This window comes from Hyposmocoma kahamanoa, unplaced genomic scaffold (genome assembly GCF_003589595.1).
Source record: "Hyposmocoma kahamanoa isolate Upper Pololo Valley unplaced genomic scaffold, ASM358959v1 99879, whole genome shotgun sequence".
Lineage (NCBI taxonomy): Eukaryota > Metazoa > Arthropoda > Insecta > Lepidoptera > Cosmopterigidae > Hyposmocoma > Hyposmocoma kahamanoa.
This window is the reverse complement of record NW_020656077.1, coordinates 9,026,657-9,052,713: the sequence shown is the minus strand read 5'-3', so window position 1 is coordinate 9,052,713 and position 26,057 is coordinate 9,026,657. Positions and strand designations below refer to the sequence as shown.

Sequence of the window (26,057 nt, the reverse complement as noted above, 5' to 3'; positions counted from 1 at the left end):
TCTGTATACGATTTTAACGCCCTATAAGTTCGGACACTTTTTAGCGCATACCCGACGTCCATATAATTGTAAGTCAATGTTATTCACTGTCGCATTGAAAAGGTCCAAGTTATAGCGTTCGGGGAATAACTCCGCAGGCAGAGAATTCCACTTCTAGGCGCTCGACATATAAATGTACACTCTTGGGAATGGGAATCCTAACCTACGTCTAGTGTCCCAGTGTTGCAAGGAGAAGGCGGGAATAACTCATACAATTCCTTCGCACACTCTTCGTGATATATCCTGTAGAACTGTTATGAACAGATGCGCGACTTGCTGGCCCCGACACTTGGTGTCAGAAACAATTATCTAGACTCATACAGATGGGTTGGAAACTACGCCAGACCAGTAGCTCTACATTGACCCCAGACATAAATAGACGGACAAAAACAAAAAGGTATTCCACGGACGTCCTCACGACTCTAAATATACTGTAATAATATAAAGTTACTACCTAATGTGGACTTTGAGAAGATATTGTTTCCCGCTTTTCGGTCGCTCTAGAATCGCGTGTCAAACATAGCTCACTTCACCTGCAGCCAGATTTGATTTTAGGTCGTCGTCGCCTTACATAACAATTGAATAATGCTAGTGCGTACGGTGCGGACCGTCCGCACCACGCATCTCTACTGTTTTGTTTTAAATAGACGTTTACGAACAACGCACAGTTTAGCAAGAGCATTAACTATAGCAGAGGTTCCCAAATTTTTTTGTGTCGTAGGCCAGGTGTTTTTATAAATCGATGCCTTACTTTCTCAAAGTCGTATGTTATAGAGTGATTATTCAGAAGATTGCAAAACTTTCTATTTATTTTAAATTTCTTATCAAAATATCAATTTCGATACATTACTTTAAGAACGGGTAAAAGCCAGTGCGAGAATATGAAGGAAAAGTGGTGCAAAATCAACCTACAAAATTTGTATATACAATCTATTCTTTGTGTTTTTAGTTAGTTACAGAAAAAAGTACATTACAGTAAAGTTACAGAACTTTGTGCTTTAAGATACAAACGACGAAATATGGACTACAATTCCTCCTTCCCTGTGCAACTTGCCGTCCATAATCTTTTAAAGTTAAAATAAAACAGTACTATCTAGAGATCTAGATAACAATTTTGTTCACTTTTATTTTTATGTCTCTTTCTCTTTAGAAAATTTAGAAAACTTGTTCATTTTTCTAAGAGCAGTAAGATTAAATAGAAGAAATTGGTTGCGGCAATAATGGCAGTCTTTTCTATATTTTTTTCAACATAAATGTTTAACAAGATCAGTATATTTCATACATTCAATTCATATAGTAATTTTTAGTTAAAATGTTAAGTTATATTTTATAATTTTAGTGCTAACTAACGTAGGTAAGCTACTTTCGTGCCATCTCATCTTATAAAAGCTGCTCTAATAGAAAACCAGCAGTATAGCAGTCGAGCTGTGGCTTAATAACAGGCTAAGTTGAATCCGTTTCAGCTTATTGTTGTAATCATTAATTTCTTGTGTATATAAGTCTAAAAAGCTGAACAAATATTTCTTTCTTTTTTGACAGCTGACACTGTGCTAATTATTCTAATAACTTTAATTGTGAGTAGTGAGTAACATTATAAAAAAAACACATGTTAAGTTTAATACATTTATAATCGAAAATCTCTGATCCAGAAGGCCCCGTTCACAAGAGCTCTGCGAATCCTGAATGATGTTGCAGACAGGATAGACTTGTTCTCATGCACTCTGTGTGAATTTACAAGAATGACCCTGTATATTATATGTTATTTGTAATGTATTAAGTTGATATTTGTGGTTTCATTGTTTTAGTATATGTTTAGTGTAATGTCGTTATTATATAAGTATATACGTTTCAATATGTACACTGTCGCATTGGTGTTTATTACTGTAATGGTAGGTGTGTTATGTATCCAGATTTGCATAACACACATACCTAAAACGTCAGTTCAATGTACTTGCATTCGCGCACCCCGGAACGCGCGCCCCGTGCATTGCAACGTGACCGGTGCAAAACTCGTCATTTTAATTATAATTATGAGACACTTTTCGGCCCAACGTTCCTAACATCGGACGTAGACTAAATTCCTTTAGTTAAGATCTTTTTTCGTATAAGTACTTTTAGACCTAACGTACCTAACTTCGGACGTTCTTAAAATTATTTAGTTTAAGAAATACCTTTGTGGAAATTTGATATAGTTATTCATCATATTTTCTCGTCTTTACTTCATCTCCACTGCGGCCACCCTACATAATTGGTGTAAAGCTGTTAGTAAATAAAAAAATAAATAAATAAATATTTGTTGTGAAATGTTTACATCATACGTAATAAGGATCTCCTTGTGAAAGAGCTTCCCCATGGAAGCACTGCCAGCTTGCCTGTTCCTGCCGCCAAGCAAGGCTAGGGTGCTGGTGGTGACAGGCGCAGTGGCAGTGTCCCTCAAATTTTTCTGATTTAAAGCTCTGAGTGGCAACTGTCATGGACAAGCGAGTAGTCATTTATTATCAGATACAAGACTTGTTGTTCCCGTCACTTAGTATTATTTAAAAAAATACATTAGGCTACCAAGGCTTTTTTGGCCTACTACCGCTTATCTAATTACATATTTTATAAATGGAGAATCATATATCCCGCTGAGTCAATGAAAATAGCCGGTTTTTTCTTGAACCTTTACCGTTAATGGGTTAAAGAATTTCGTAGTTCAGTGTTATAAATGAATATCACACGAACCGAATTGATTACCTAGTTTGCTACCCTTAAAGGTGGAATATTTTCTCCAAATTTAAATGGGACCATCAGAGTTATCGCGTAACATGCATACAAAAAAAATACAGTCGACTTGAGTGCCTTATTCTGCTTACAGTCGAAAAATTATAATCCACAAGTCTTTTCTTGTGTACTCTTCTTCCTGTCTTTTTAAGGCACGACATGCATTTTCCTTCCACTCTCCCCGATCAGCCGTTATTTCCATACTCACGTCTTTCTTATCCATGTTATCTTTCACACAATCCATCCATCTTTTGGCCTTTATCTCTTCCTCTCCCCTTATCCTCTCCATACACACCTAACACTCTTCTAATAACCTAATAATCCATAACTCTACTATACTTAACATCCCGTATGGTTCGCAAAAAATGTACATTCATAAAATTGTGCTAGAGTTGTGCGGAAGTAGGCCATTGTATTGTTAACCGATTTTATTGCAAAGTATTTTTTGATATTATAATTGAACACTGTCACAATTAAAAGTTAACCTTAATGGTTTAGATATAAAGTTAACGTTCAATGCAACAATTTTCCGGATAAAAGAATTTCTCGATAATAATTATATTCGCTTAAATGTTATCGCAAAAGCAAGTCTTATTTATAGCAACGCAAATCCAACTCAATGTCATAAAATCGTAACCTTAGTATAATAAAGCTACTTGTGTATATACGTTGTAGTAGTTTAGTACCAGTAAAGCACTGCCACCTTTTTTATTTATTTATTTCTTGAAAACACTTGAAAGCTTACAGTGTTTACATTAATAAAACGTTTACAAGTCAAGCTGATTGAATTAAAAAAATAAATAAAAATACAATAACAAATAAGGAAATGAAACTATTTCTACGGATTTTTTTTTTTACGTTGCTCTGATCCCAAAGTAAGTAGCTAAAGCACTTGTGTTATGGAAATCGGAAACAACGACGGTACCACACACACCCAGACCCGAGACAATATAGAAAAGTTAGTTTCTACACTGACCCGGCCGGGGATCGAACCCGGGACCTCAGAGATGGCGACACCATGAAAACCGGTGTGCAAGCCACTCGACCACGGAAGCCGTCAAGATTTAAATGGCATATATTTGTTTTCCCAGCCAACCATGACCATGGGACACTGTAAAGGGCCCGAAACGTTAACTAAAAACATAACAATATTGTCATAGCAGTGAGCGGTGACTCAGTATATGGATGTCTTACTTTCCCAAACTCGTATCTTAAAGCACAAATTTACTCAAATTAAAAAAATGGATTGTATTATAAATTTTGCAGGCTAATTTCACATTACATTTCCTTAATATTTACGCACTGGCTGTTACGTATTCTTAAACCAATGCGTCCGAATTAACACTCTTGATAAGAAATTTAAAATAAATAGAAAATGAAACGTGTGGGGCCCTTTACAGGACCCATGGTCAACCGTGACCGTTGGTTGGTTTGAAAAAACAAATATACGCGATTTAAATCCGGAAAAATAGTTTCACTTCCTATGTGTAACAATCGCGAAAACCTAAGAACTCGATACAAAAATAAAACGAAGAAAAATGGTATAAGAAAATTAAATAGATAAACACTGTGCACACTATGCTACCCACTCTACAGGACAACAGTGCTCGAACCTTACATATTTCTGCCGCCAAGCTGTAATGTGAGAATTACGCGAGACGGGTTGATGACATATTGTTATAACCCAACCTAATACGGCTATTTTGCCCATGGTCACGGTTGACTGGGACCTGTAAAGGGCCCGAAACGTCGGTTTGTTTGAAAAAACAAATATACGCGATTTAAATTCGGAAAAATAGTTTCATATCCTATGTGTAACAATCGCGAAAACCTAAGAACTCGATACAAATTAAATCAATTAAATTAATTTTATGCGCAAGGGAAATACTTCGTATTACTACGAAATGACAAAAGGAAATACATTTTTAGAAGGTAAATCTTTGTCTACAGCGGAAACAAATCAATCTTGTGCATGTCTTGTATTTTAAATGTTTTATGTCATAACAAAGTTTTACTCGTGTAATACAATAGTGCCTTGTGCTCCTATAGTGCTAATGTGTCCACGCATGCATTTTCCTCCGTTTTATATGTTTAGAGGATAGTGCAGGTAATATGAAAAAAGATATATGAAGAACTGTACTACACGAATAAAAATTAAAAGCTTTTTGAACAACTTCAATGTATCTTACAACAAGTAGTAAGAAATTGTCTTGAAAAGTTTACCAGTAAAATTAACGGTAATAGAGAAAAAAATGATACTTACCTATCACTATCATCTAGACATCAATCAATGCCCATCACTATCACCTCCCTGAACCGATAATTAGTTTATGTGATTTTAATCATATTACTGCCTCAATACTGCGTCATTGTACAGAGGCAGTGACATGATACTACATTTTGAACTGAGCATACACTACCTCCATGGCCGAACGGTTACCACGCTGGTCCGTCACGCAGAGATCCCGGGTTTCTGGGCCGAGATAAATTTTTGTATGATCTGCATTTATTTGTCTCGTGAGTTTTGGTATAATTTGTGGTTGTCTATGTGTGTGTAAATGGCACCCGCGACACAGGGTTTCTCTAGGGGGCTATGAGTGTGTGCATTATAAAAAAAAAGCGAAAAGACCAAGCGAAACGTTATCATGAATGAAGCACTCATCCTTTCACGTCATAAAGCTTTTTCTGACAGTATAGAGGAATGTAGAGACGCCCTTAGCGTTTACGCACTGCATTCGTTCCGAATCCGAGACTCTACAAATCTAGAACACCCGGCCCCAATTCGGATGTCGCCTGTGCACTGTGCACCTGTATTTCGGACCGAAAATTTCTCGGGTTCGGAACTGATATGCATCGGACGTCCAAACGCTCTTAGTCTTTTATACATGCCCTTTCTTTATTGATACTTTTGAATCGGCCTTTTAAAGGACATCCTCAAGCTGTTTGAGGTAAATATGCGTGTCTAGTAGACTACTTGGGAAACCCAAGGGCTGGCAGAAACGGCAACCTATCACAAAGTCGAATATTTTTTGTCCGAAATAACGTTTCTTTGAATTTTCATTACATCGAAAACCGAATTATAACGAAACAGTTGTTGAATGTTTATCGCAAAGACATGATTAGGTTCAGACTCGGCGAGGCACACCTTGGAGGTGTGCCAGATCTGGAGCCAGCAGCGCCGGGATCTCGTAGAGGTGGTGGGACGAGACCTCTCACTGCCCAGCATAGTTAGAGCCAAGCTGGGAAGCGAGAGGTCATGGCAGGCGATGGTCTCCTTCTGCGAGGACGTGATGTCGCAGAAGGACACGGCCGATCGGATCCGCGAAGACAGCGCCCTCTCGGACACCATTCGGCGTGGGCGGAGTGGACGCACGCGACGGTTCTTCGCCGACCGCCTGCGTCCCATCAGCGGAGGCCAGCAGGGTGCAGGGTTGGGAGACCCTGCCCCTGCATTGCACAGGCCTCCGCCGCCGGTAGATGCCCCAAATGTTCCGGGGCATCTCTGTTCAGGTCGCCCCCTTCCGCCCAAAGGCGGACCGGCACCACCGGAGTCGCGGTAGCATCTAAGAGGGACCCTGCGGCTCCGTCGCCAGGTGCGCGCAGGAACATCGTGAGGTTTTTAATGGGTATGCTCTTGGGGACCGACATAGTCCCCAGGAGAGAGTCCCACATATACCCGCCGTCTCCCAGCGGCGGGGAATGCGTAACACATTTTCCTCACGGTATTGGTATTATTGGTATTGGTGCAACGGGCTAGTTTCCGCAACTCGACGTCGAGGCGCCTATTTTGCGTGTGGTTTTTATGGCTCCAGAACCCACTCTGGAGCCATGTCGTCTTTCCATACATCTTTATCTAACACGTAGTCTTCTATTTTGTAATATGATTTTTCGATCAAAATATTATCAAGTAGCGCCCTGTCGTGCTAGTCCTACAACATGTCTCGCAATATGCCCTGCCCATTCTACAATCTCTTTGAACTTAAGTTCGTCTTCGGGTTTCGGAAATCGGAACAGGTTGTGACGATGCTGACTTCCTTCATTATCATCCCACCTTTTTATCTTCCTACTTCCTTTTCAAAATTTTGAATTATTATCGAATTTATTTTTCCTTTACTATTCTTCACAACAGGTTCCTTACCATACCACTTATGCACGTCTTGTTAATCACTTGGTATCAAACAATCGGTATTTTATATAGATAAACGCTTTATTCACAATATTATACAAATACAGATTGAAAATAAAACTAAAAACATAACATTATTGTCATAACAGTGAGCGCTGACTCAGTATATGGATGCCTTACTTTCCCAAACTCGTATCTTAAAGCACAAAGTTACTCAAATTAAAAAAATGGATTGTATTATAAATTTTGCAGGCGAATTACATTTCCTTCATATTTAGGCACTGGCTGTTACGTATTCTTTAAGCAATGCGTCCGAATTAATACCCTTGATAAGAAATTTAAAATAAATAGAAAATGAAACGTTTTGGGCCCTTTACAGGACCCATGGTCAACCGTGACCGTTGGTCGGTTTGAAAAAACAAATACTCGCGATTTAAATCCGGAAAAATAGTCTCACTTCCTATGTGTAACAATCGCGAAAACCTAAGAACTCGATATAAATAGTCATCTCCTGAATAAACACCTTTTATAAAATACTAATTTGAGAAAGTAAGGCATCGATATGCCAAAGTTTCCTAAGGCGTTGTTTTTTTTTCTATGGGTTTAAATTTCTCTGCTTAAGTGGCAGCCTAATGTCCATTTAATCATACAACTCTACTAACTAATTACTCAAAACTGTGCTCTTATAGTATAATTTGATAGCAATGTCGGGAGTACGCGTATTTATTTCAAGTTTTGTGACGAATTTGAGATAAAGTGTTTTGAGGAAGCCTGAGTCACCTATATTTCCAACGAAATAACATAATTTATTGTTTTATCTTCAAAGCAGAATGTTAAGCATCCTTAAATTGCAAAAGTATCAGGTTTGTCCGCTAATTTACAACTTTCTTGCACCACTGCGACGTCAATTTGTAGAAGAAAAAAACTTTGTAATCCGGCCGCCATCAGAACAGGCACGTGTCACGGACAAACATTCTGAGACTCAATATATTAACTCTTTAAAGCTCTATTATATATATTATTACTATTGAGCGTGGTTGTACGGAATAATTTTAGTGAACCGCGACGCCTCTTCATTACCTCAAATTTAGCCTAAGAATATTTTCAAAGAGTTACAACGGCCCGATGTAACTTCCTATTATTCCCATATAATTTCGATAGAATGTTATTATACGTTTTTTTCAATTGATTTGATTGATTTTGTTTTTCACTTATCTATACTATGTAACCTGTGACGGCATGTACATGCGACTTTAATTCCAAAGTGACGTCAATAGTTCAGAGAAGAAAAGAGGTAAAATCTAAAATACAGGCGGCAGTACATGAGCTTATTCTTTGAAAGATCTTGTTCTACTTCACTGGACGCGATATTCGAACAAAACAACAACAAACAAGGTTCGCAAAGCGAGTTAAAAACATTATCTTTGGAAATGTTTCAGTTCATATCCGTTTTATCTTTCAGCTATTTTTCAGTAAAAATTAAATTTAACGACGAAAAATTTTTCTTCCACTAAACAGATGGAAGTAGCGTAAAAATTTAACTCAACTGCTATATTCGTCCAGGGAAGTACTGCCACCTTACTTATTTCTGCCGCCAAGCAGTAATGTGGCATTAATTCGTTCCGATTTAAAAGGTTAAGGATGTTGGTGAAATTACAAGCACATGGGACTTGTCAACTTATGTCTCAGGATGATGGGCGCAGTGGCAGTGCCCCTCAGATCTTTGCAATAAAGCTTTAAGTGGCATTGCAACTGTTATGTATAGGCGTGTCGCTTACCACCAACGACGTACCTTTGTGAAAGCTTAGCAGGAATAACTCTCGCTAACTTACATTTCACCTTCTTTTATAAAAAAAGAACAAAGAAAAATGGTTTTTTTTAGTTTCAAAAATTTCTTAGTAGCGGCAGACGAAAGTTGAAAGCCAATACAAAGGTCTATAACAAAAACACGGGAGAATTTCGACGAGTCTGTAACTGGACCCGTAGCTCAGTATGTAAGAGCAATGCTACGGTGCAGCATGGGTTCAAGTCCCACCGGTTCAAAGACATTTTTCTATGTTTCTACGTGTTCGATCTTTATATTATTAATCATACCAAAACTAGTGGAGTAATATTTAAAAAAATTCAATAATAAAATAAACCAATTTCAAAATTTTGAGAAATTATGTACATTTCATTTCATTTCATTTCATTTATTTATTGCTTTTCACAGGTATGGTACAATTTAATAAACTTAAAACTATGACAGCATACATGTGATACCCTGTAAGGGCGTTGCAAATTAAAGTTAAGTGATAGTTACAATATAATTTAGGAACAATCCAAACTTAAAACGTAGGTAATTAATTGATATGGGTATTATTATTATATTTAAATTAAATTAAATTATATTTAAATTAAATTAATTATTATTTATACATGTTCAGCACTATATATAAGTCATACATTTAAGCCCCAAAACAATCCCAATCATGTAGAAGCATCAACTATGAGACATACAGTCAGTTAAAAGATGAGTTCTTTATCTTGGCCAACTTTCAAATACTTTTATCATCGAAAAACTCAGACATATTATAATAGGTTTTTAGGATGAGAAAATCCTTTAATTGTTTTTCAAAAACCTTATTTTTATCTAAATTTTTAATATAATTAGGGATATGATTATATATTTTAATTAACATAGAATGTGGAGCGCATGAAAATAGTTTTAAGCTAGAGAAAGGAACTTTTAGCTTATTTAGATGGCGATTATTACGCCTTATTAAATTTAGTGGAGAATATAAGTCTGCATGTTTTTTAACAAATTTACAGGCTTCAAAGATATATATACCTGTATATATATATATATATACATGTATTTGTTAAGTTTTATTAAAAAAGGAAAAAGGTTGAAATCCAATATCTTCTTCTCAGGGGAATCTGCCTTACGAATGAGCGGTAGAGTTTAACCATTGTGACGATTTCAAGTGTAATAATGCTTACCTATGAAATAAAGATTATTTTGAGTTTGAGTTTGAGTTTGAATAACCCTGATTTATTCCCAATTTGCCACTCTTAAAGGTGGAAAATTTTAGAGGTACCCTCTTTCAAAGAAAAAAGAATAATTAAAATCGGTTCCTAAATACCGGACTAATCGCGAAACACACGGAAAAAAATACAGTAAAATTTACAACCTACTCCTTTTTTGGAGTCGGTTAAAAACGATTCACAACCCTTGGAAAACAAGTGAAGTGAAGAGGAGACCTGTCCAGCTGTTGGGCATACGACGGTACTTCAATAGTACCACACACAAAGTTGTCACTACTTTTCTCGCCATAGTGGTTATTTAAAATGATTATATTTAGCATTGACTTATTCAGTATAAAATTTTCAATACAAAACATTGTCAAAGATTATTTATTCCATAGGTAAAATAAATTTACACTTGAAAACGTCACATTTAAGCTACTGCTCGTTCACTACGCTGACCTCCCTGAGAAGAACGAGCAAGAAACTCTAGGGATTGCTCTTTTCAAATAAACTTAAATGCTATGGAATACACTTTGAATCAAATTTGTGTGGATTCTGGAGCCATGTCGTCTTTCCATACATCTTTATCTAACACGTAGTCTTCAATTTTGTAATATGATTTTTCGATCAAAATATTTTTAATGTAGTTTTTAAACTTAGGAAATGATAAACTTAATATATGCTCCGGAATCTTATTGTAAAAACGTATACAGTTCCCCATAAAAGAGTTGTTTACCTTGGTTAAACGAAATCGTGGTACCATGAGTTTGGACTTAGCTCTAAGGTTAATATTATGGATATCTTCTTTCTTATTGAAATTATGTATATTTTTACGGGCATATAAAATATTTGAGTAAATGTACTGCGATGCCACAGTCATGATACCAGTCTCCTTAAACTTTTCTCTGAGAGATACCCGAGAGCCTAGACGGTACACAGAACGAATCGCTCGTTTTTGCAATACAAATATGGTTTGAATATCTGCCGCTTTACCCCACATGAGAATCCCGTAGGACATTATACTATGGAAGTAACTAAAGTAAACTAGTCTAGCAGTACTAACATCGGTAAGCTCACGTATTCTGCGGACTGCGTATGCAGCGGAGCTTAATCTGCTAGCCAGGGACGATATACGTGGAAATCACTGAAGTTTACTATCTAAGGTCACTCCCAAGAAGACTGCTTTATTAACAAGGTCTAACTTTTCTCCGTTTATTTCTATGCTTGGACTAGTCGATTTTACGTTAGGTAATTCAAATTTAACACATTTTGTCTTCTTGGCATTAAGCAATAAATTATTAGCATTAAACCAATAAACTACCTTAGAGAGGGTATCATTAATACGGTCATGGTTAATGTCATGTCTGTCTGTTTTAAAAATCAAAAATCAAGGATGTGTCATCAGCAAACAACACTATTTCGCAATGGTCCTTAACAAAGAATGGCAGATCATTAATATAAATCAGAAATAAGAAAGGTCCAAGTATTGAGCCCTGCGGAACACCCATTTTTACTGGAGAACGCAAAGAAGTTACTCCATTTATGTCTACTTTCTGAATTCTACCGTTGAGATATGACGAGACAAGTTTCGACGCCTTGCCATTTACACCGTAATGTTCCAGCTTCCTAATAAGAGTATTATGATCAACGCAATCAAATGCCTTTGAGAGGTCACAGAAAACACCAATAGCGTTCTGGGACCTTTCCCAAGCATCAAAGATGTGTTTTAGTAGGGCTAGTCGATCTACCACTAGTAAACCCGTATTGTTCACTATGAAAAATATGATTCCTACCGAAAAAGGACAGTAATTGAGTTAGCATAACCTTTTCGAATATTTTACTTAAAGCTGGTAAAATTGAAATGGGCCTATAGTTGCTATGATCAACTTTCCTACCGCTTTTGAATAAGGGAATAACCTTGCTGTATTTCATTAAATCGGGAAAAACACCTTCGTCAACGCACCTATTGAAAGCTACAGCTAACTGTGGGGAAATTAGATTAATAACTGAGTCTATAACTTTAGTTGATATGCCCCAGAGATCTTCAGTTTTTTTAACATGTATTGACTAAAAAGCTTTTATGATGTCTTGTGGATTAACATGACGAAAATTAAATAAACTGCCACAAACGTTAACATTTTCCTTTAGGAGATCAATAGCAAGTGAAGGGGAGGAATTTAATGATTTAATGATTGAATTACTCTAGCCTTGAATAGCGACGAGTTGTACTTTTCGAGAAGCACTCGACGGCCGGTAGAGTACTCCATTAATTACTACTTACTTATTAAGTGCGAATGGGTAGTATATCAACGACATAAGGATGGAGTGTTCTGGACCTTTAAATAGACCGAAGGAGGAAAGGTGAGGGTGGCACTAAATTGAAAAGTTCCTGCACACACTCTCAAAAATGTATCCGATAGAAAACCGACAAACAGGCTGCTTTTCTGCAATAGTCAAGATTTTGTAGCTTCGACTCTACTAGAGAATTGTTGTCAACAAGTGTTAGTACGTACGTTATTGATACTTCTCCATGGAGAACCAGTAAGCGGCAACTACAAAGAAAACACTTGGAAATCACACTATAAAGCCCGTTGGTTTTTTGTAACCCATGGATGATGGACGGATGAACGGACGGATGGATCGATGAATGGACGGAAGGATGGACGGACGGATGGACGAACAGATGGACGGACGGATGGACGGACGGATGGACGGACGGACGGACGGACAGACAGATGGATGGATGGATAGATATATAGAGAAACACTTTATTCATTGATATAACAAAAATACGGAATAAGCATAAAAGAAAAAACAACATGATTGTCATAGCAGTGAAAGGGCGCTGACTCAGCACATGCCAAGGTTTCTTAAGACGCTGGTTTTCAGTCAGGAGCAAAGAGAGGGACTAATAGTATACATAGTTAACTGTAAATAGTACATCTTATAAAATAACCTATTTGACGAGTGTGAATATAATTACAGCAGTAGGAGTAAATTGTGATTGTAAAGAGTGTGTAAAGTGATTGTAAGGAGAAAGATTGTAATGAAAGAGAAACATTGTAAGGAGGTGAGTAAATTGTGATTGTAAAACATTCAAATGTTGTGTAATGGATCAAAGCAACAACAAACTTCGATTTCAGACAGTCCACATAGAAGAATAAAACACACTACACAGATTTTTGAAGTGAGAGTAGGTGTTGCCGGTATAGAGCTTTGAATTTGGGTTTGGATGTAAAATACATATAGAAAAACGGGTCACCCGGTACTATCGTGTTCTGATGTTTAAGTTTATAGTAAACGCCGTTACTCTCCATGATCGGGTTAATACAGAACATAAACATACTCTTGGGTTAATGTTATTCAATTTCTTTTTAATAATACTATGTTTAATTAGTAAACTTACAGATCACACAACTCTCACATTCTCGTGTGTTAGTTCCGTACAACGTCGCTAACAGCTTCCATCTTTGACGGCATTTTAGGGCCATTACCTAAATTAAGGTTAATTGGCTTTCTTGGCTAGCGTTATTGATTTTTTAATGTTTGTTTGTTAATCAAAACTGTTGAACGGCATATTAAAAAAGGTGACGATGTCCATCGCGAGACTATTACATGGCAAATTGAAAAACATGAATGACGTCTGCGCGACCAGTTTCCTAAACAAGTAAATTTATTACTAGATGTTAAAATGGTGAATGATAGATTCTCGAATCCGTTTCTAAGCTCACGCATGCCTATGTAAAATCACAGGTGTATAACCAGTTAACAAGTTCAGAAAGCAGTTCAATCCATAATGTGTCTAGGCGTATAAACCAAAATAAAATGATCTATTGACTCTAATGTGATAGTTGTGAATGACATATTTTACAAATTCTTGTATCTTCGCCGCCGCCGCCGATAAAATTGACCGTAGTAAAATCTTGGGCGTGGTTAAAATTTGTTTTATTTAAGTAGAGTGAAAAAGAAGCGATTCTTTGTTAATTCTTAACATAAATAGAATATTTCCATACAACTGAAATGCATGACGGCTAACTGCATCCTATTCATACTAGGTGTATTTAAATTAAGAGCATTTATGTTATTCTTTATATAACAAGCTTTCTTTAACCCGGCTCGTATCCTAGAGACATTAACGTGCAGCTGTGTCATACACCATTTTTTTAATTTTAAATTTATAAAAATTGAAAAAATCATCAGAATCATTAGGGACACCACAGGCAAGGTTGGCTTAAACAATCTTTTACTGTTTTTTAAACACCTTTAAAATATATAGCATGCCGATTTCACGCCGATCACGCCCCCACCCACAATTAAACATGTATATGAAATCAACACATACGTACACCGTGTATTTTCAGTATTAAATAAACTAAGCTGAAAATTGATCAAAAATGTATTACGCAACGCACACGGCGTACTTTATACGCGCCGACGACGCGCGTATGCGCGGAGAACGTCTCACGTTACTACACGTAGAACCATTCTTTGACCACCACTCGGTAGTAGCTGTGGCCTAACATTAGAGAAATGAGAAGGCAGAAGGCTCGATTCACTAGATTTATTGTCGGTCGTTCTCGAACTAGTGTTCACTAGCTAATTTCCTTGTATATTATCTTGTAATTATTAAATAATATTGCACGATAAAAAATCGAAAATTTAAATAATAAAAATTGCCATGGAAATTAGGTAGTGAACACTAGTCCGAGAATGACCGTTATAAGGTTTGATCAAAGAGGAAAAGGAAGGCCCAAAAGGCCTAATTCAACTGAAAATCAGCACCACAACACTGTTAAAAAAAACAAACCGATTGTGGCTAAAGCTGAGTAAGTCCCGATTGTACCAGCCGCGACACATATGACGGTAAATTACTGCATAAAACATGTAAATTGTTTTAATGTTCTTTTTATTTATTTTGATATTTTTGTTATATTTTATACGTGTTCTTGTTTTAAAAACTTTGATGGGAGTGACGACGGATCGAATAAACGTAAGAATAAATTAAAAGAAAAAAAAATAAGTGGCCAGGTACCAGAAAAGAGGATGATAAAAAGGTGGGATAACGACGAAGGAGGTCAACATCAACACGTCGCTTTGCGCCGTCAGTCATCACCACGTCTCGCAACATGTCTAGCTCAATTCCATTTTAGCTCAGTTATATTGGTCCTCGGATTTCGGGACTCGGAACTCGGTCTACATGTCTGTCTCGGTCGTCATTGCATGTACAACTCTCAGTGTATTGTAGAAATAGATTTCTCATAGGTAGAGCAACGGCAGACAACTTGTTAAAACCGAAACGAAGGTCTGCAACAAGCACATAAAAAAATTCGTAAGATCCGCTGGTTCGCTCCGTGGTCGAATCCAGCCGGATTGAAAGAATGGTTTTTCTAAGGCCTGGTTCCCACTATTCCGGCGAATTTGCCGGGTCGGTAAAACTGCCAGAAAGGCTGTGCAATGTTTACGAAGCGTTTGTCAGTACAGACTGCCGGCAGAACGCCCGGACCGGAGCAATGTAAACGACGACAAAAATCGTCCCAATAAATCATCAAACGAGGATGGTGTCATTCGAAAATAATTGAAGAACTTTGACTCGTCACTTCTCAATTGGCCCTTTAAAAATCTTTCCCGTAAAATAGGATGTACCCAATGTTTATCTTAACTCTATTAAGCCTTCTAAGAAGCCACAACACCACAATTTCGTCGTCTATCGTGCGCAGTGGTCTGAATTCGACTGAGGTAAGGACTTCTTCCGGTTTTCTTGCGAGATCCAGCTTAATGTAAACACCTAGTCCGAGTGACGGTTTTCCGGCAAATTGCAATGTCCGAAATAGTGGCAACTAGGCCTAAGTGTTCGATCTTTGTATTAACAATCACAACAAACTAGTGGAATAATTTCACAAAAAAATGTGAAATAAGCTGATATTTAATGAATTTAATTACATCTATGTAAGACTAAAAATAAATAATAAGCAACTGATTCAAAGAAAATAATAACAAGAATAACGATACGGCACGTATTGTTCGCCGGTTCTTGAACCTGAGCCCCTGACCCCGGCCGACTGTACCACTGCCGGGGAATACCGCATCACCTATTTAGAAATTCAAAATTTATCGTTAAGGCCATGAGTGAGACGAGATTGTATAAAGTTGTTCAAAAGAATAAAAAAAATGTAATAGTAGAGCTCCATGTTAAAAGGGTTCGTAAACTAATGCCACCAAACAGTAAAATGCGCATTACTGCGTTCCGGTTTTGAGGGGTAAGTAGCAAAATCACTTGTGTTTTGGAAATCGGAAACAATACTTATAGATAAGTTGATTTTCAATCGGCCGAGGATCGGTCCCGGGATCTGAGAGAGGGCGACACCATGAAAACCGGTGTGTAAGCCACTCGACCGCGGAGGTCGTCAAAATGTAGTGCCAGTCAGTGCTTTAAATAGCAGAGATCTTCATCAGGTCACTGCCACTGCACCCGTCACCCTGAGACGTAAGTTGACAAGTCCCATGTGCCTGTAATTTCACCAGCACCTTTAAACTTCAAAACCGGAACGCAGTAATGCTCACATTACTGCTTGGCGGCAGAAATGAGATAAGGTGGCAATACTTCCATGGACGAACTTATGAAAATGAATAATTAATCATTTTTAGCAGTTCGATTTAAACAACTGTAATTTACTTTTAATTAAAAACATTTTTGAAAGTATTTTTTTACCGTTGATGTTTTGTTCAATTATTTTTTTGTGAAATTACTCCGCTAATTTGTTATAATTTATAATAACAAAGATCGAACAATTACAAAAATTCATTCGACCCGGCGGATTCGAACCAGTAGACTTAGGCAATCCGTGGCAGATGCTCTGCCAATTAAGCCGCGGAACGAACTATCAGACCTTACGAATCTTTCTATGCGCTCTTGCAGATCTTTATTTTTGACTTTTAACGACTTTTTTGCTGTAGCGCCATCTATGGGAAATTTATATCAGCTCTCAGAGAAGGTACCTCTACAGCCACCATCATAGACAACTTGAAATTTATAAAAATTAAAAATAATATATTTTGTTTAAAAATTTAGGGACAGCCGAGTGTCGGTAAAAAACATGGACCACTGCCACTGAATAAAAACTTACGACACTTACCAAACTCGATAAAGCATAGGTTAGTTTCTTAAGTTGCGTTGGAGTTGTCGAAAACTTCGACTACATTTTTTGGTGTAGATAACGAAACGGGGCAAGCGATAAGTAATTTATATGGCCTTTATCGTCCATTGTATACTTTCTTCGGCTTTATCACGATAATCAAATCAGTGCTTGATACGCGGTAGGCGTGATACAAAGATAACGCCCCTCGCGGAAAGGGGATCTCACGACAACGGATTCATGTGACTATTTTATTTTGCTAGACAGACTATGCGGCTTAAGAATTTATTTTATCATTTAACACTCAGAAAAAATTCCTTCGATCCGGCCGGATTCGAACCGACGTCTTCTAGCATACTAACTAAGCCACTAAAAAGTCGTTGAGAAAGCGAATACAAGACAACAAACGCATAGAAAAATTCGTGAGGACCGCTGGTTAGTTCCGTGGTTTAATTGGTATAGCGTCTGCCACTGCTAGAAGACGTCGGTTCGAATCCGGCCGGACCGAAGGAATTTTTTCTGAGTGTTTGATCTTTGTATTAATAATTATAACATACTAGTTGAATAATTTCACATAAAAAATATTTGAATATCAATTTAATAAAAATTTAAAAAGAATTATACATTCACCTAAATGGGAAACTTAAATATAGTAACACTAGTAACATTACATAAGCTAATAAACATAGACCATCGTACGATTAGCACTAAATGCGTAAAATCTGTGTAATACAAATATGACATTTCTAACTCTAGTCACTTTATTGCAATTCTTTTTCTACAAACGAATTGACAGCAATTTGGAAAATGTATACCGTATAGTATACATGTTATCCCGTTTAGTTCAGTTTAGTTCATTGTATATGTAAGGTACTTTACATACCTTTTGAATGCAGTGGTTTTCTTGTAAAATTTCGAGGTAAGTTTGTGTTTTTTTCTATCGTGAAAATGTTTAGGAATCGTGTTTTCGCCCCGTATAGAAATCAGTGTTCACTGTTATGCCGAATACTCTCAAAGGCTGGATTTTAGGTTGTTTAACGTAGAAACGGTGAGACACTTGCGCGTTATTAAATATCTTTAATTAAATATTTATATATTTAGTACTATTTTAAACAGGTAGTTCGAATGTTGTCTATATTAGTCTCTTAAGAGGTGAGTAGTTTTCACGCCAACGTTTGAGCAACATACTGGGCAAGAGTAACGTGCGTTCGCGCAAGCGTAGTTTAGGGCTAACACGACTTACTCGAAAGCGATTTATAAAGCGAGATACTGTTGTTCTCGCATAGAGTATCTCGCGTTTTATGTTGCGATTGCGCCAGTCGCGTCTTGTTGTGGTAGCACAAAATTTTTCTTTAAAATGGCGCGCTCCATAACAAAAACTCAGTACAACAATTTGCTTAGTATTATTGACGTATTTTATTTACCTGCTGAAAAGTTTCATTCATCAAATTGATTTTACCGAAAATCCAACTTGGGAACTTTTCTTCCAGAGCGGTGCAAACCGTTAAGCCACCGAAGGCGTAATAATAATTAACCTTATATAATTGGAAATGAAACAATTTTTTCGTAGTCGGTTTTTCAAACAAACCAACATTTTAGACCTTTTACTACAACCAAAACCAATATTTAGAATCCATGGTCACGGCTGACGGTGATGGTAAAGCTATCAACAAGTTATATTTAATATTAATGCAAACCACATTATTTGTCAATATAGTTCTTCGTATAATTCTTGTTTACAGTAGAGGTCTTTATGAAAGTTCGGCCAGGGAAGTACAGAAGTAAGAAGTACTTTACCTATTTCTACCGCCAAGCAGTAATGTGACAATTACTGCGTTCCGGTTTTGGAAGGGTAAGGCTCCTGGTGAAATTACAGGCACACGAAACTAGTTAATTTATATTTCAAGGTGATGGGCGCAATGGCAGTGCCCTTCAGATCTTTGTGATTGCTAGCATTAAAGTTGCATTAAGCTATTATGGACAGGCGTGTCGTTAACCGCCAGACGCGCGACTGTTCGTCCAGTCACTTGGTATCATGAAAAAAATATATAAATACCTTATTTTAATTTACCATAGAACATTAAAATTTACGCTACCCACGTTTCACAAAATATTTAGAAAGAATTACATATTAATTAATAAGTAGACTTTACATAATTACATAACGCACACACTCAACATAGCCCCGCACTAGGGAAACCCTGTGTCGCGGGTGCCATGGACACACACATAGACAACCACAAATTACACCCAAACTCACGAGAGAAATAAATGCAGGCCATACAAATACTTCTCCCGGCTCGGGAATCGAACCTGGGACCTCTGCGTGGCAGTCCGGCTTGGCAACCGTTCGGCCACGGAGGCAGTTAAAGTACTAGATAAATTAATGTTATTATTCTACGAGTATATGTATAAATCCTCGTATATGACAAGATTTGTCATTCTATCAACAGTCGACATATTTTTGAAGAGGAAAGTATTTTTAGTTGAAACAAATTTGTCGCGCGAGGCCACTGTTTGATGCGCACGCGACGACGTCGGCTATTCTGTCTAGCATACATTCCGAATGCACGTTTACATAATTTGTTAATTTTATATGGGCATGTCATGCGATGCTAAGCGACCAAAGACATTCCATAATGTCTGACTTAGTATTTCCTTTGTAATTCTAATAACATTATTTATTAACTGTGTATCTAAAACAATATTTACAATCACTTAGGAACTGAAGATATTTTGGATTACGGATACAGACAACAAAACGTACCGTCGGCGAGAAAATTTAATTCAATGATTCAATTATTTTACGAAGCTTTAATAGAGCTGTAATATTGGCAGTCCAACTATTCACGTGATATCAAGTTAGAAAAGCTACATTTACAAAATGAGATCAGTCCTATATCACGTTGGCAGGCGTAGCGCGTGGTCGCACATAACTCCTAGGCGCGTGATCATGTGGAAAAGGCCCTGAATTTACGATCATTGAGTCACGTACGCCGAATCTGGTCAAGCAATTTCTAAATTAACGACTTCAGCGACTTCACGGCTGAGCATACACGTTATGTGAAGAAGTCCCGAGTTCGATTCCTAATCCAATTAGTGTTGTATTACATTAATCAAACAAGAGTAAATTATTTACAAAATTATTTACAAAATCTACGACTCTCGATTACCAGATAACCACTGTAATATTTTATAGATAATGCTCAAGCTTGTTTGAGGGTTAAATAGACATATAGACAGTAATTTTGCTAGTTACGTCACAAAAGTTAATTAATAAGCAGTTTAATAATAATAAAAATGGAAATATCTCCATTAATATAGAGATCAGTGGACAGTAACACATAAATGAAGAATACAGGGGACAAATACGGAACATACATTGACATAAATGTTCTGAATTTGCAGAGAACAGAGAAACATATGACTAAATAACACAGTAACAACTAACAGAAATGCCGGAGGTGAAGAATATAGCGTGTGGATCGTTCGAAAGAAAATTAATAAGAATGAATGAAAATTTAGGTGACGGAAAAGAAATGATAGAAAGACAGAATGCGTTATTGAAATTGATGGCAAGAAGATGGAGCTAGTAAAAGAGTACGTCATATTTAAGACGTATGTCTACAAGATATGGTAAAAGTGAGGAAGACATTGGATTAAATTGCAGTCAGATTGTATCTGTGAATGCAGGAATAAAAGTAATGATAGTCGTAATTATTAATACAAAGATCGAACACTCAGAAAAAACACTCAGAAAAAATTCCTTCGATCCGGTCGGATTCGAACCGACGTCTTCTTGCATACCGTGCCAGACGTTATACCAACTAAGCCACGGAACGAACCAACGGACCTCACGAATTTTTCTATGTGCTTGCGTCGTGTCTTTGTATTTGGTTTTTCAACGACTTTTTAGTCGTAGCGCCATCTATGAGAAATCTATGACAGATTTATCGCCCAGTTAGTACCTTTACAGCTACCAGTCCTGGCGAGAGATGTCGCTATTCACTGTATTAATTAAATTTTTATTGAATTGATATTCAATTATTTTTTGTGAAATGCCTCCACTAGTTTGTTATAGTTATTAATACAAAGATCGAACACTCAGAAAAAACACTCAGAAATCTCAGAGATATTTGCATTAATAATTATAACAAACTAGTGGAGTAATTTCACAAAAAATGATTGAATATCAATTCAATAAAAATTTAATTAATGATAGTTGTTTACACCAGAAGAAGTAAGAGCCTAAAATGAATGTAGTAGAAATGAGGGCCATCAGAAAATGACCTAATTTACTGACAGATATATGCGAGGAATACTGTGATCCTATAACTGCCTTTGTGGCCGAACGGTTATCATGCCGTACTGCCACGCAGATGTGCCAGGTTCGATTCCCGGGTCGGGAGAAATATTTGTATGGCCTACATTATTTCTCTCGTGAGTTTGGGTGTAATTTGTGGTTGTCTATGTGTGTGTCCATGGCACCCGCGACACAGGGTTTTCCTAGTGCGGGGCTATGTTGAATGTGTACGTTATTATTATTATTATTATTATCCTTAAACGAAGTGATTTGAAAGAGGACCTAGTAATAAATATAGAGTAAGGTTTTTGAGGAGGTTTGGGCATATACAGCGGATGAATGAAAGTATAGTGGCGTAACAGATAAATAGAGTCCAAATTGAAAAGAATATTCGGAGAGAACAACCGGGAGGGATGTTCTCAGAAATGAAGAATATTCTTCAAAATGATGAAAGAAAAAAGAAAGAGATGACATAAATCAGTCTCTGACCAAAGCAAAAGAAGCGGACATGATTCTTTTTAAAGAAAAGCTTCATTTCCTTAAAATGGAGGTACAGGCTTTTCAGTACCCCGTACTGGGTTGACAAAGAAAGTTGCAGTTAGAAAAATGTTCTCGTTTATGTCAAAAGACAGACAGGAAACGACCCCAGTTACATAACGATGCACGATTTTACGAGGCACTACGCGAATAACGCAAAGTGACATGAACAACTGTTTCAGAGCGACTTGCGTATAGTCCATTGCGCTTTGTAGAGTAATTATCTTTTATAGCAATAAGATAGCAAATTAAATAAGTGAACTGCTTCCCACTGACAGAAATTCAATAAGGAAGTAGTAAGCATTAAGTACCATAGGTAAGAAGTAACGTTTACTTCCGACGTGGGGTATTATTCGTTTGGCAAACAATAGAGCAAGCTGGGTATGCATATCCCACGTTTCGGCCGTTACAACCAAAATTTGATAGATAGAGGTTTGTCTCAAGTCACATGTGTAAATTTTTTTCAACAGAAATCACGTCAACGTGAGCGATTACCATTCTGGAGTGCCACTCAGGGGACCCGGGTTCGATTCCCGGGCCGGGAGAAATATTTGTGAGGCCTACATTCATTTCTCTCGTGAGTCTGGGTGTAATTTATGGTTGTCTGTTTGTGTCTCCATGGCAGTACAGGGTTTTCCTAATGACTGTGTGTTGTCATTATTATTATTATCACTCAGCCTGCTACTAGTTCTGTAAATAATATCTGGTGACATCGATCCAGTATTCTTTTAACACGTGACGAGGCGGCTAGTCGTGCGCCTGGTGGTAAGCGACATGCCTGTTCATAGCAGTTACCGTGCCACTCAGAGCAGAACATTGAAGGGCATTGCCACTGGTTCCGTCAGCCTGAGACATAGGTTGACAAGTCCCATGTGTGTGTAATTTCACCACCGCCCTTACCCTTCAAAACCGTAACACTGTAATGCTGACATTACTGCTTGGCGGCAGAAATAGACAACACTTCTCTACACGAGCTCTTTCACAAGAAGTTTTACTGCTACAAATTCTTCTATTAGATTAACGAACGTACGTCTGCCGACGTCGCCACACGGACAACCCGAGAAAATTTTAATAACAACGCGTACACCCTTATAACCTCTCACTAGAGAAACCCTGTATCGCGGGTGCCATGGACACACACATAGACAACCACAAACTACACCCAAATAAATATAGGCCATATAAATATTTCTGCCGGCCCGGGAATCGGACCTGGGACCTCTGTGTGGCAGTCATTGTAACCTTTCGGCCATGGAATCAATTAGTTTTAAAGAATGCAAGTTAAACTCCTATCCAAAGTAATTATATGAAATTAAGTCTAAAAACTAGTTTCAACTACTCCAGGTATACTGTACCGATTTTTTAAGAAACAGAAATGCTTAAACAGCGGCAGTGACATTATTTTTCATCTTTGGCTCTTAGTTTTATACACTTTTGGTTACGTTTTGAACTCAAAATCTCAATTATATTAATTTTATTTTATTTATTATATTAATAGACCGCGTGTTGTGTTAAAAGGCATCTTCCGCCGGTTAAATAATTTCCATAGTACTTTAAATCGTATTTTAATAAATCGCACATTGAAATCAATGCCGTTACTAAGCGAAAAAGTCGGGTAATGGTGCTCAACGAAATTAAGTATAAATTTGGAAATAAAAACTCTCTTTGATATTGTTCTTTCCTAGCTTAGGATTTTACCAATCAACTGCGAGGCAGGCTTTGCCTAGCGCAGGAATCGTAGGAAATTCTCGTGCGCGATGTACGCTACAAATGAGTTGTGTTTCCTGGTCCTATGTCATAATTTGAATTGTATTTTGAAAAAGCCACATTTTAATTTAGCATTTTTTTTTCATTTTCAGACATTAACTTACAATTATATGGACGTCGGGTCCGCGTTAAAAAGTGTCCGAACTTATAGGGCGTTAAAATCGTATACAGAGCGTCATTCACGAGTCAGTACTGCGATGACATTACAATTTAAATTCAACGTTTTAGCTTTTTCATATTCCTTTACATGTCACTACGTTTATATAGGTTGACTTGGGACATTTTTTTCGTGGTTTTTGTATTAGACCCGTCGTCCATTTATTTGTAAGTCAATGTTTTCACAGTATTGTTTTGAACGCGCAAAATGCAGGTCCTAAGTAAGCGTTTATAATTTAACAAATTGTTTCTTCGACTCTATAAGTGAGCAACAAGCACTTGGACCAACGCCGAAGAGGCCGCGAACTTCCTCCCCGCCTAAAGATATCCGTCCCGGTCGGTCCGGTGGTGCAACTGGGTCGTAGTGCGCTTATTGCACTACCGATTGACAAATAAACAAGTGTACATCGACAACTCACAATACCTGCCTACTGATTCACATAGCTAACAAGTGCTATATTTAAAATATATATATATGTAAACGAACAAAAAGATAAGATTCGTCTCACCTGAGTTAAGTCCGACGGGGTTGAATAACGAGCAGAGCACTTTAGAGGATACCGTTTACATTAGTTGATGTTTTTCATAACCGCGTAAGTTTCCCAACGCCGTGTCACTTTCGTACCGTTTCTAACTGGATCGTATTCACTTGTGGTTATTGTAACTCTATCAACACTGGCATATTGGTGCAAATCCACGTTACACAGGGAAGGTAATGGATACTAGTAACATTTCCCACTGTACGTTTCCTTACGATCTGAAAATCACGCACAATATTAATATCACAGCAAACACGACTCTAATCTTATACTAATTGAACCTCAAAATATCACAGAGTAATTACAGCACGGCCTATTGAACAATAAAGCCCGTCCGAATGACAGAAAATTAAAACAGACTAAAACTCACAAAAAGACCGCTATCTGTTGGCTCAAATTATCCGTGGTAAAAGATGGACGAGAAATAAACTTATATAAACTTACTTTAGTGCCAAAAAAAGTCAGGCGGTTACAAGATTACTGTCGTCAGAGGAAGCGAAAAGGAAGTTTTCTTTCGGGCAAACTTTTTGTCCCGGGAGTTTCGTAACAGGGCGAGTACCGGGCATAAGTCATTACACTAAAATCGGCCCAAATCTATAGTCGCGCTCTTTACCGCGTGGAACAACAGCACTTAGACTTTAAACAGTGCAACAATTTTCACTAAAGCGAAAAGGCAGCAAGACATTTCCACGCGGCCGGCCTTCGCTGCATTGTTATGCAATTGCAAAATCTCGCACCGACACCGGCTGCCAAATCACAAAACTAAAAACGATTTTCGAACACACGCAAGAAGTTCTTCGGAAAAACGTTAACCGGAAAAATCCTAACCTCCAAAAGAGAAAGTAAGAAAAACTTTTTTATAGTAAAATAATTGTGGGCGGTTACTCTGCGATATTTCGTCAAGTTCGCGTATCACGTTTTAGTTGATTACCAACTATGATTTATCGGGAGTGCGTTCGGGTGCGCTCGTTCGAGCGGTAGAGCGGCATAGGTACGTGTCCGACCCGGGCGGAATCTCGCGCGATACTGAGGCGACGTGCCTGCTCCGCTATCTGGACTCTGGAGCGGCTGATACAGTTTTCGTCTTCAAAAAAGCTCGATCTAACGCCGCCGCTTGTACCGTCTGTAGTAGAAACCAGTTGACAAACTTGCACATCCTTAAGCTGACTTTAAAAACTTTTGGTCTCATAAGGTAATTGGACCATTTGTTTTATTCACAACAGTAACCACGTCACTACAGAAGTGTTGTTTGTTTTCGCGTAATCAGTGTTAAATGATGATAAGCAAATTTCTATGCACCTCTGGCGAAACATTAATAGTGATATAATTCCATAACAATAGTATCAATATCCCCCGGGTTTGCTAGTTTTTTTTTTTTAAATGGAGTGGATTAAAACCCAATCCTTTTTTGTACAATACAAAATAACGGAGTGAACAATTCCCGTACCTGACGATAAGCGACACGCCTATCCCAAACAGTTGCAGTACCACTCAGAGCCTTGAGATCTGAGGGGCACTGCCACTGCCCCTGACACCCTGAGACATAAGTTGACAATTGTGCCTGTGATTTCACCAGCACGACACGATCACAGGTTCTTAAATTAAAGATGATTACTTACTAGCAATTGTTATACTACTGCTGGTATACCTACTATACTAGGCAGTAGTTATACTACTTTATTTTA

General features: G+C 37.5%; 1 protein-coding gene across 4 annotated transcripts in view; it reads right to left on the bottom strand.

Annotated features, from left to right (window-relative positions):
- Nucleotides 1-25,406, bottom strand: part of LOC113239376 (fibroblast growth factor 20) — a 297,737-nt gene extending 272,331 nt beyond the window's left edge. For 2 of the 4 annotated variants that reach the window (XM_026476356.1, XM_026476359.1), the window contains exons 1-2: nt 25,304-25,406; nt 24,343-24,590 (exon numbers count right to left, since the gene is read on the bottom strand). The gene's annotated coding sequence lies outside the window, so the exon portion shown is untranslated. Of the gene's footprint in view, nt 1-24,342; nt 24,591-25,257 lie in introns of all 4 variants that reach the window. The other 2 variants (XM_026476358.1, XM_026476357.1) reach the window with 2 other exon arrangements.
- Nucleotides 25,407-26,057: the final 651 nt, after the last annotated feature.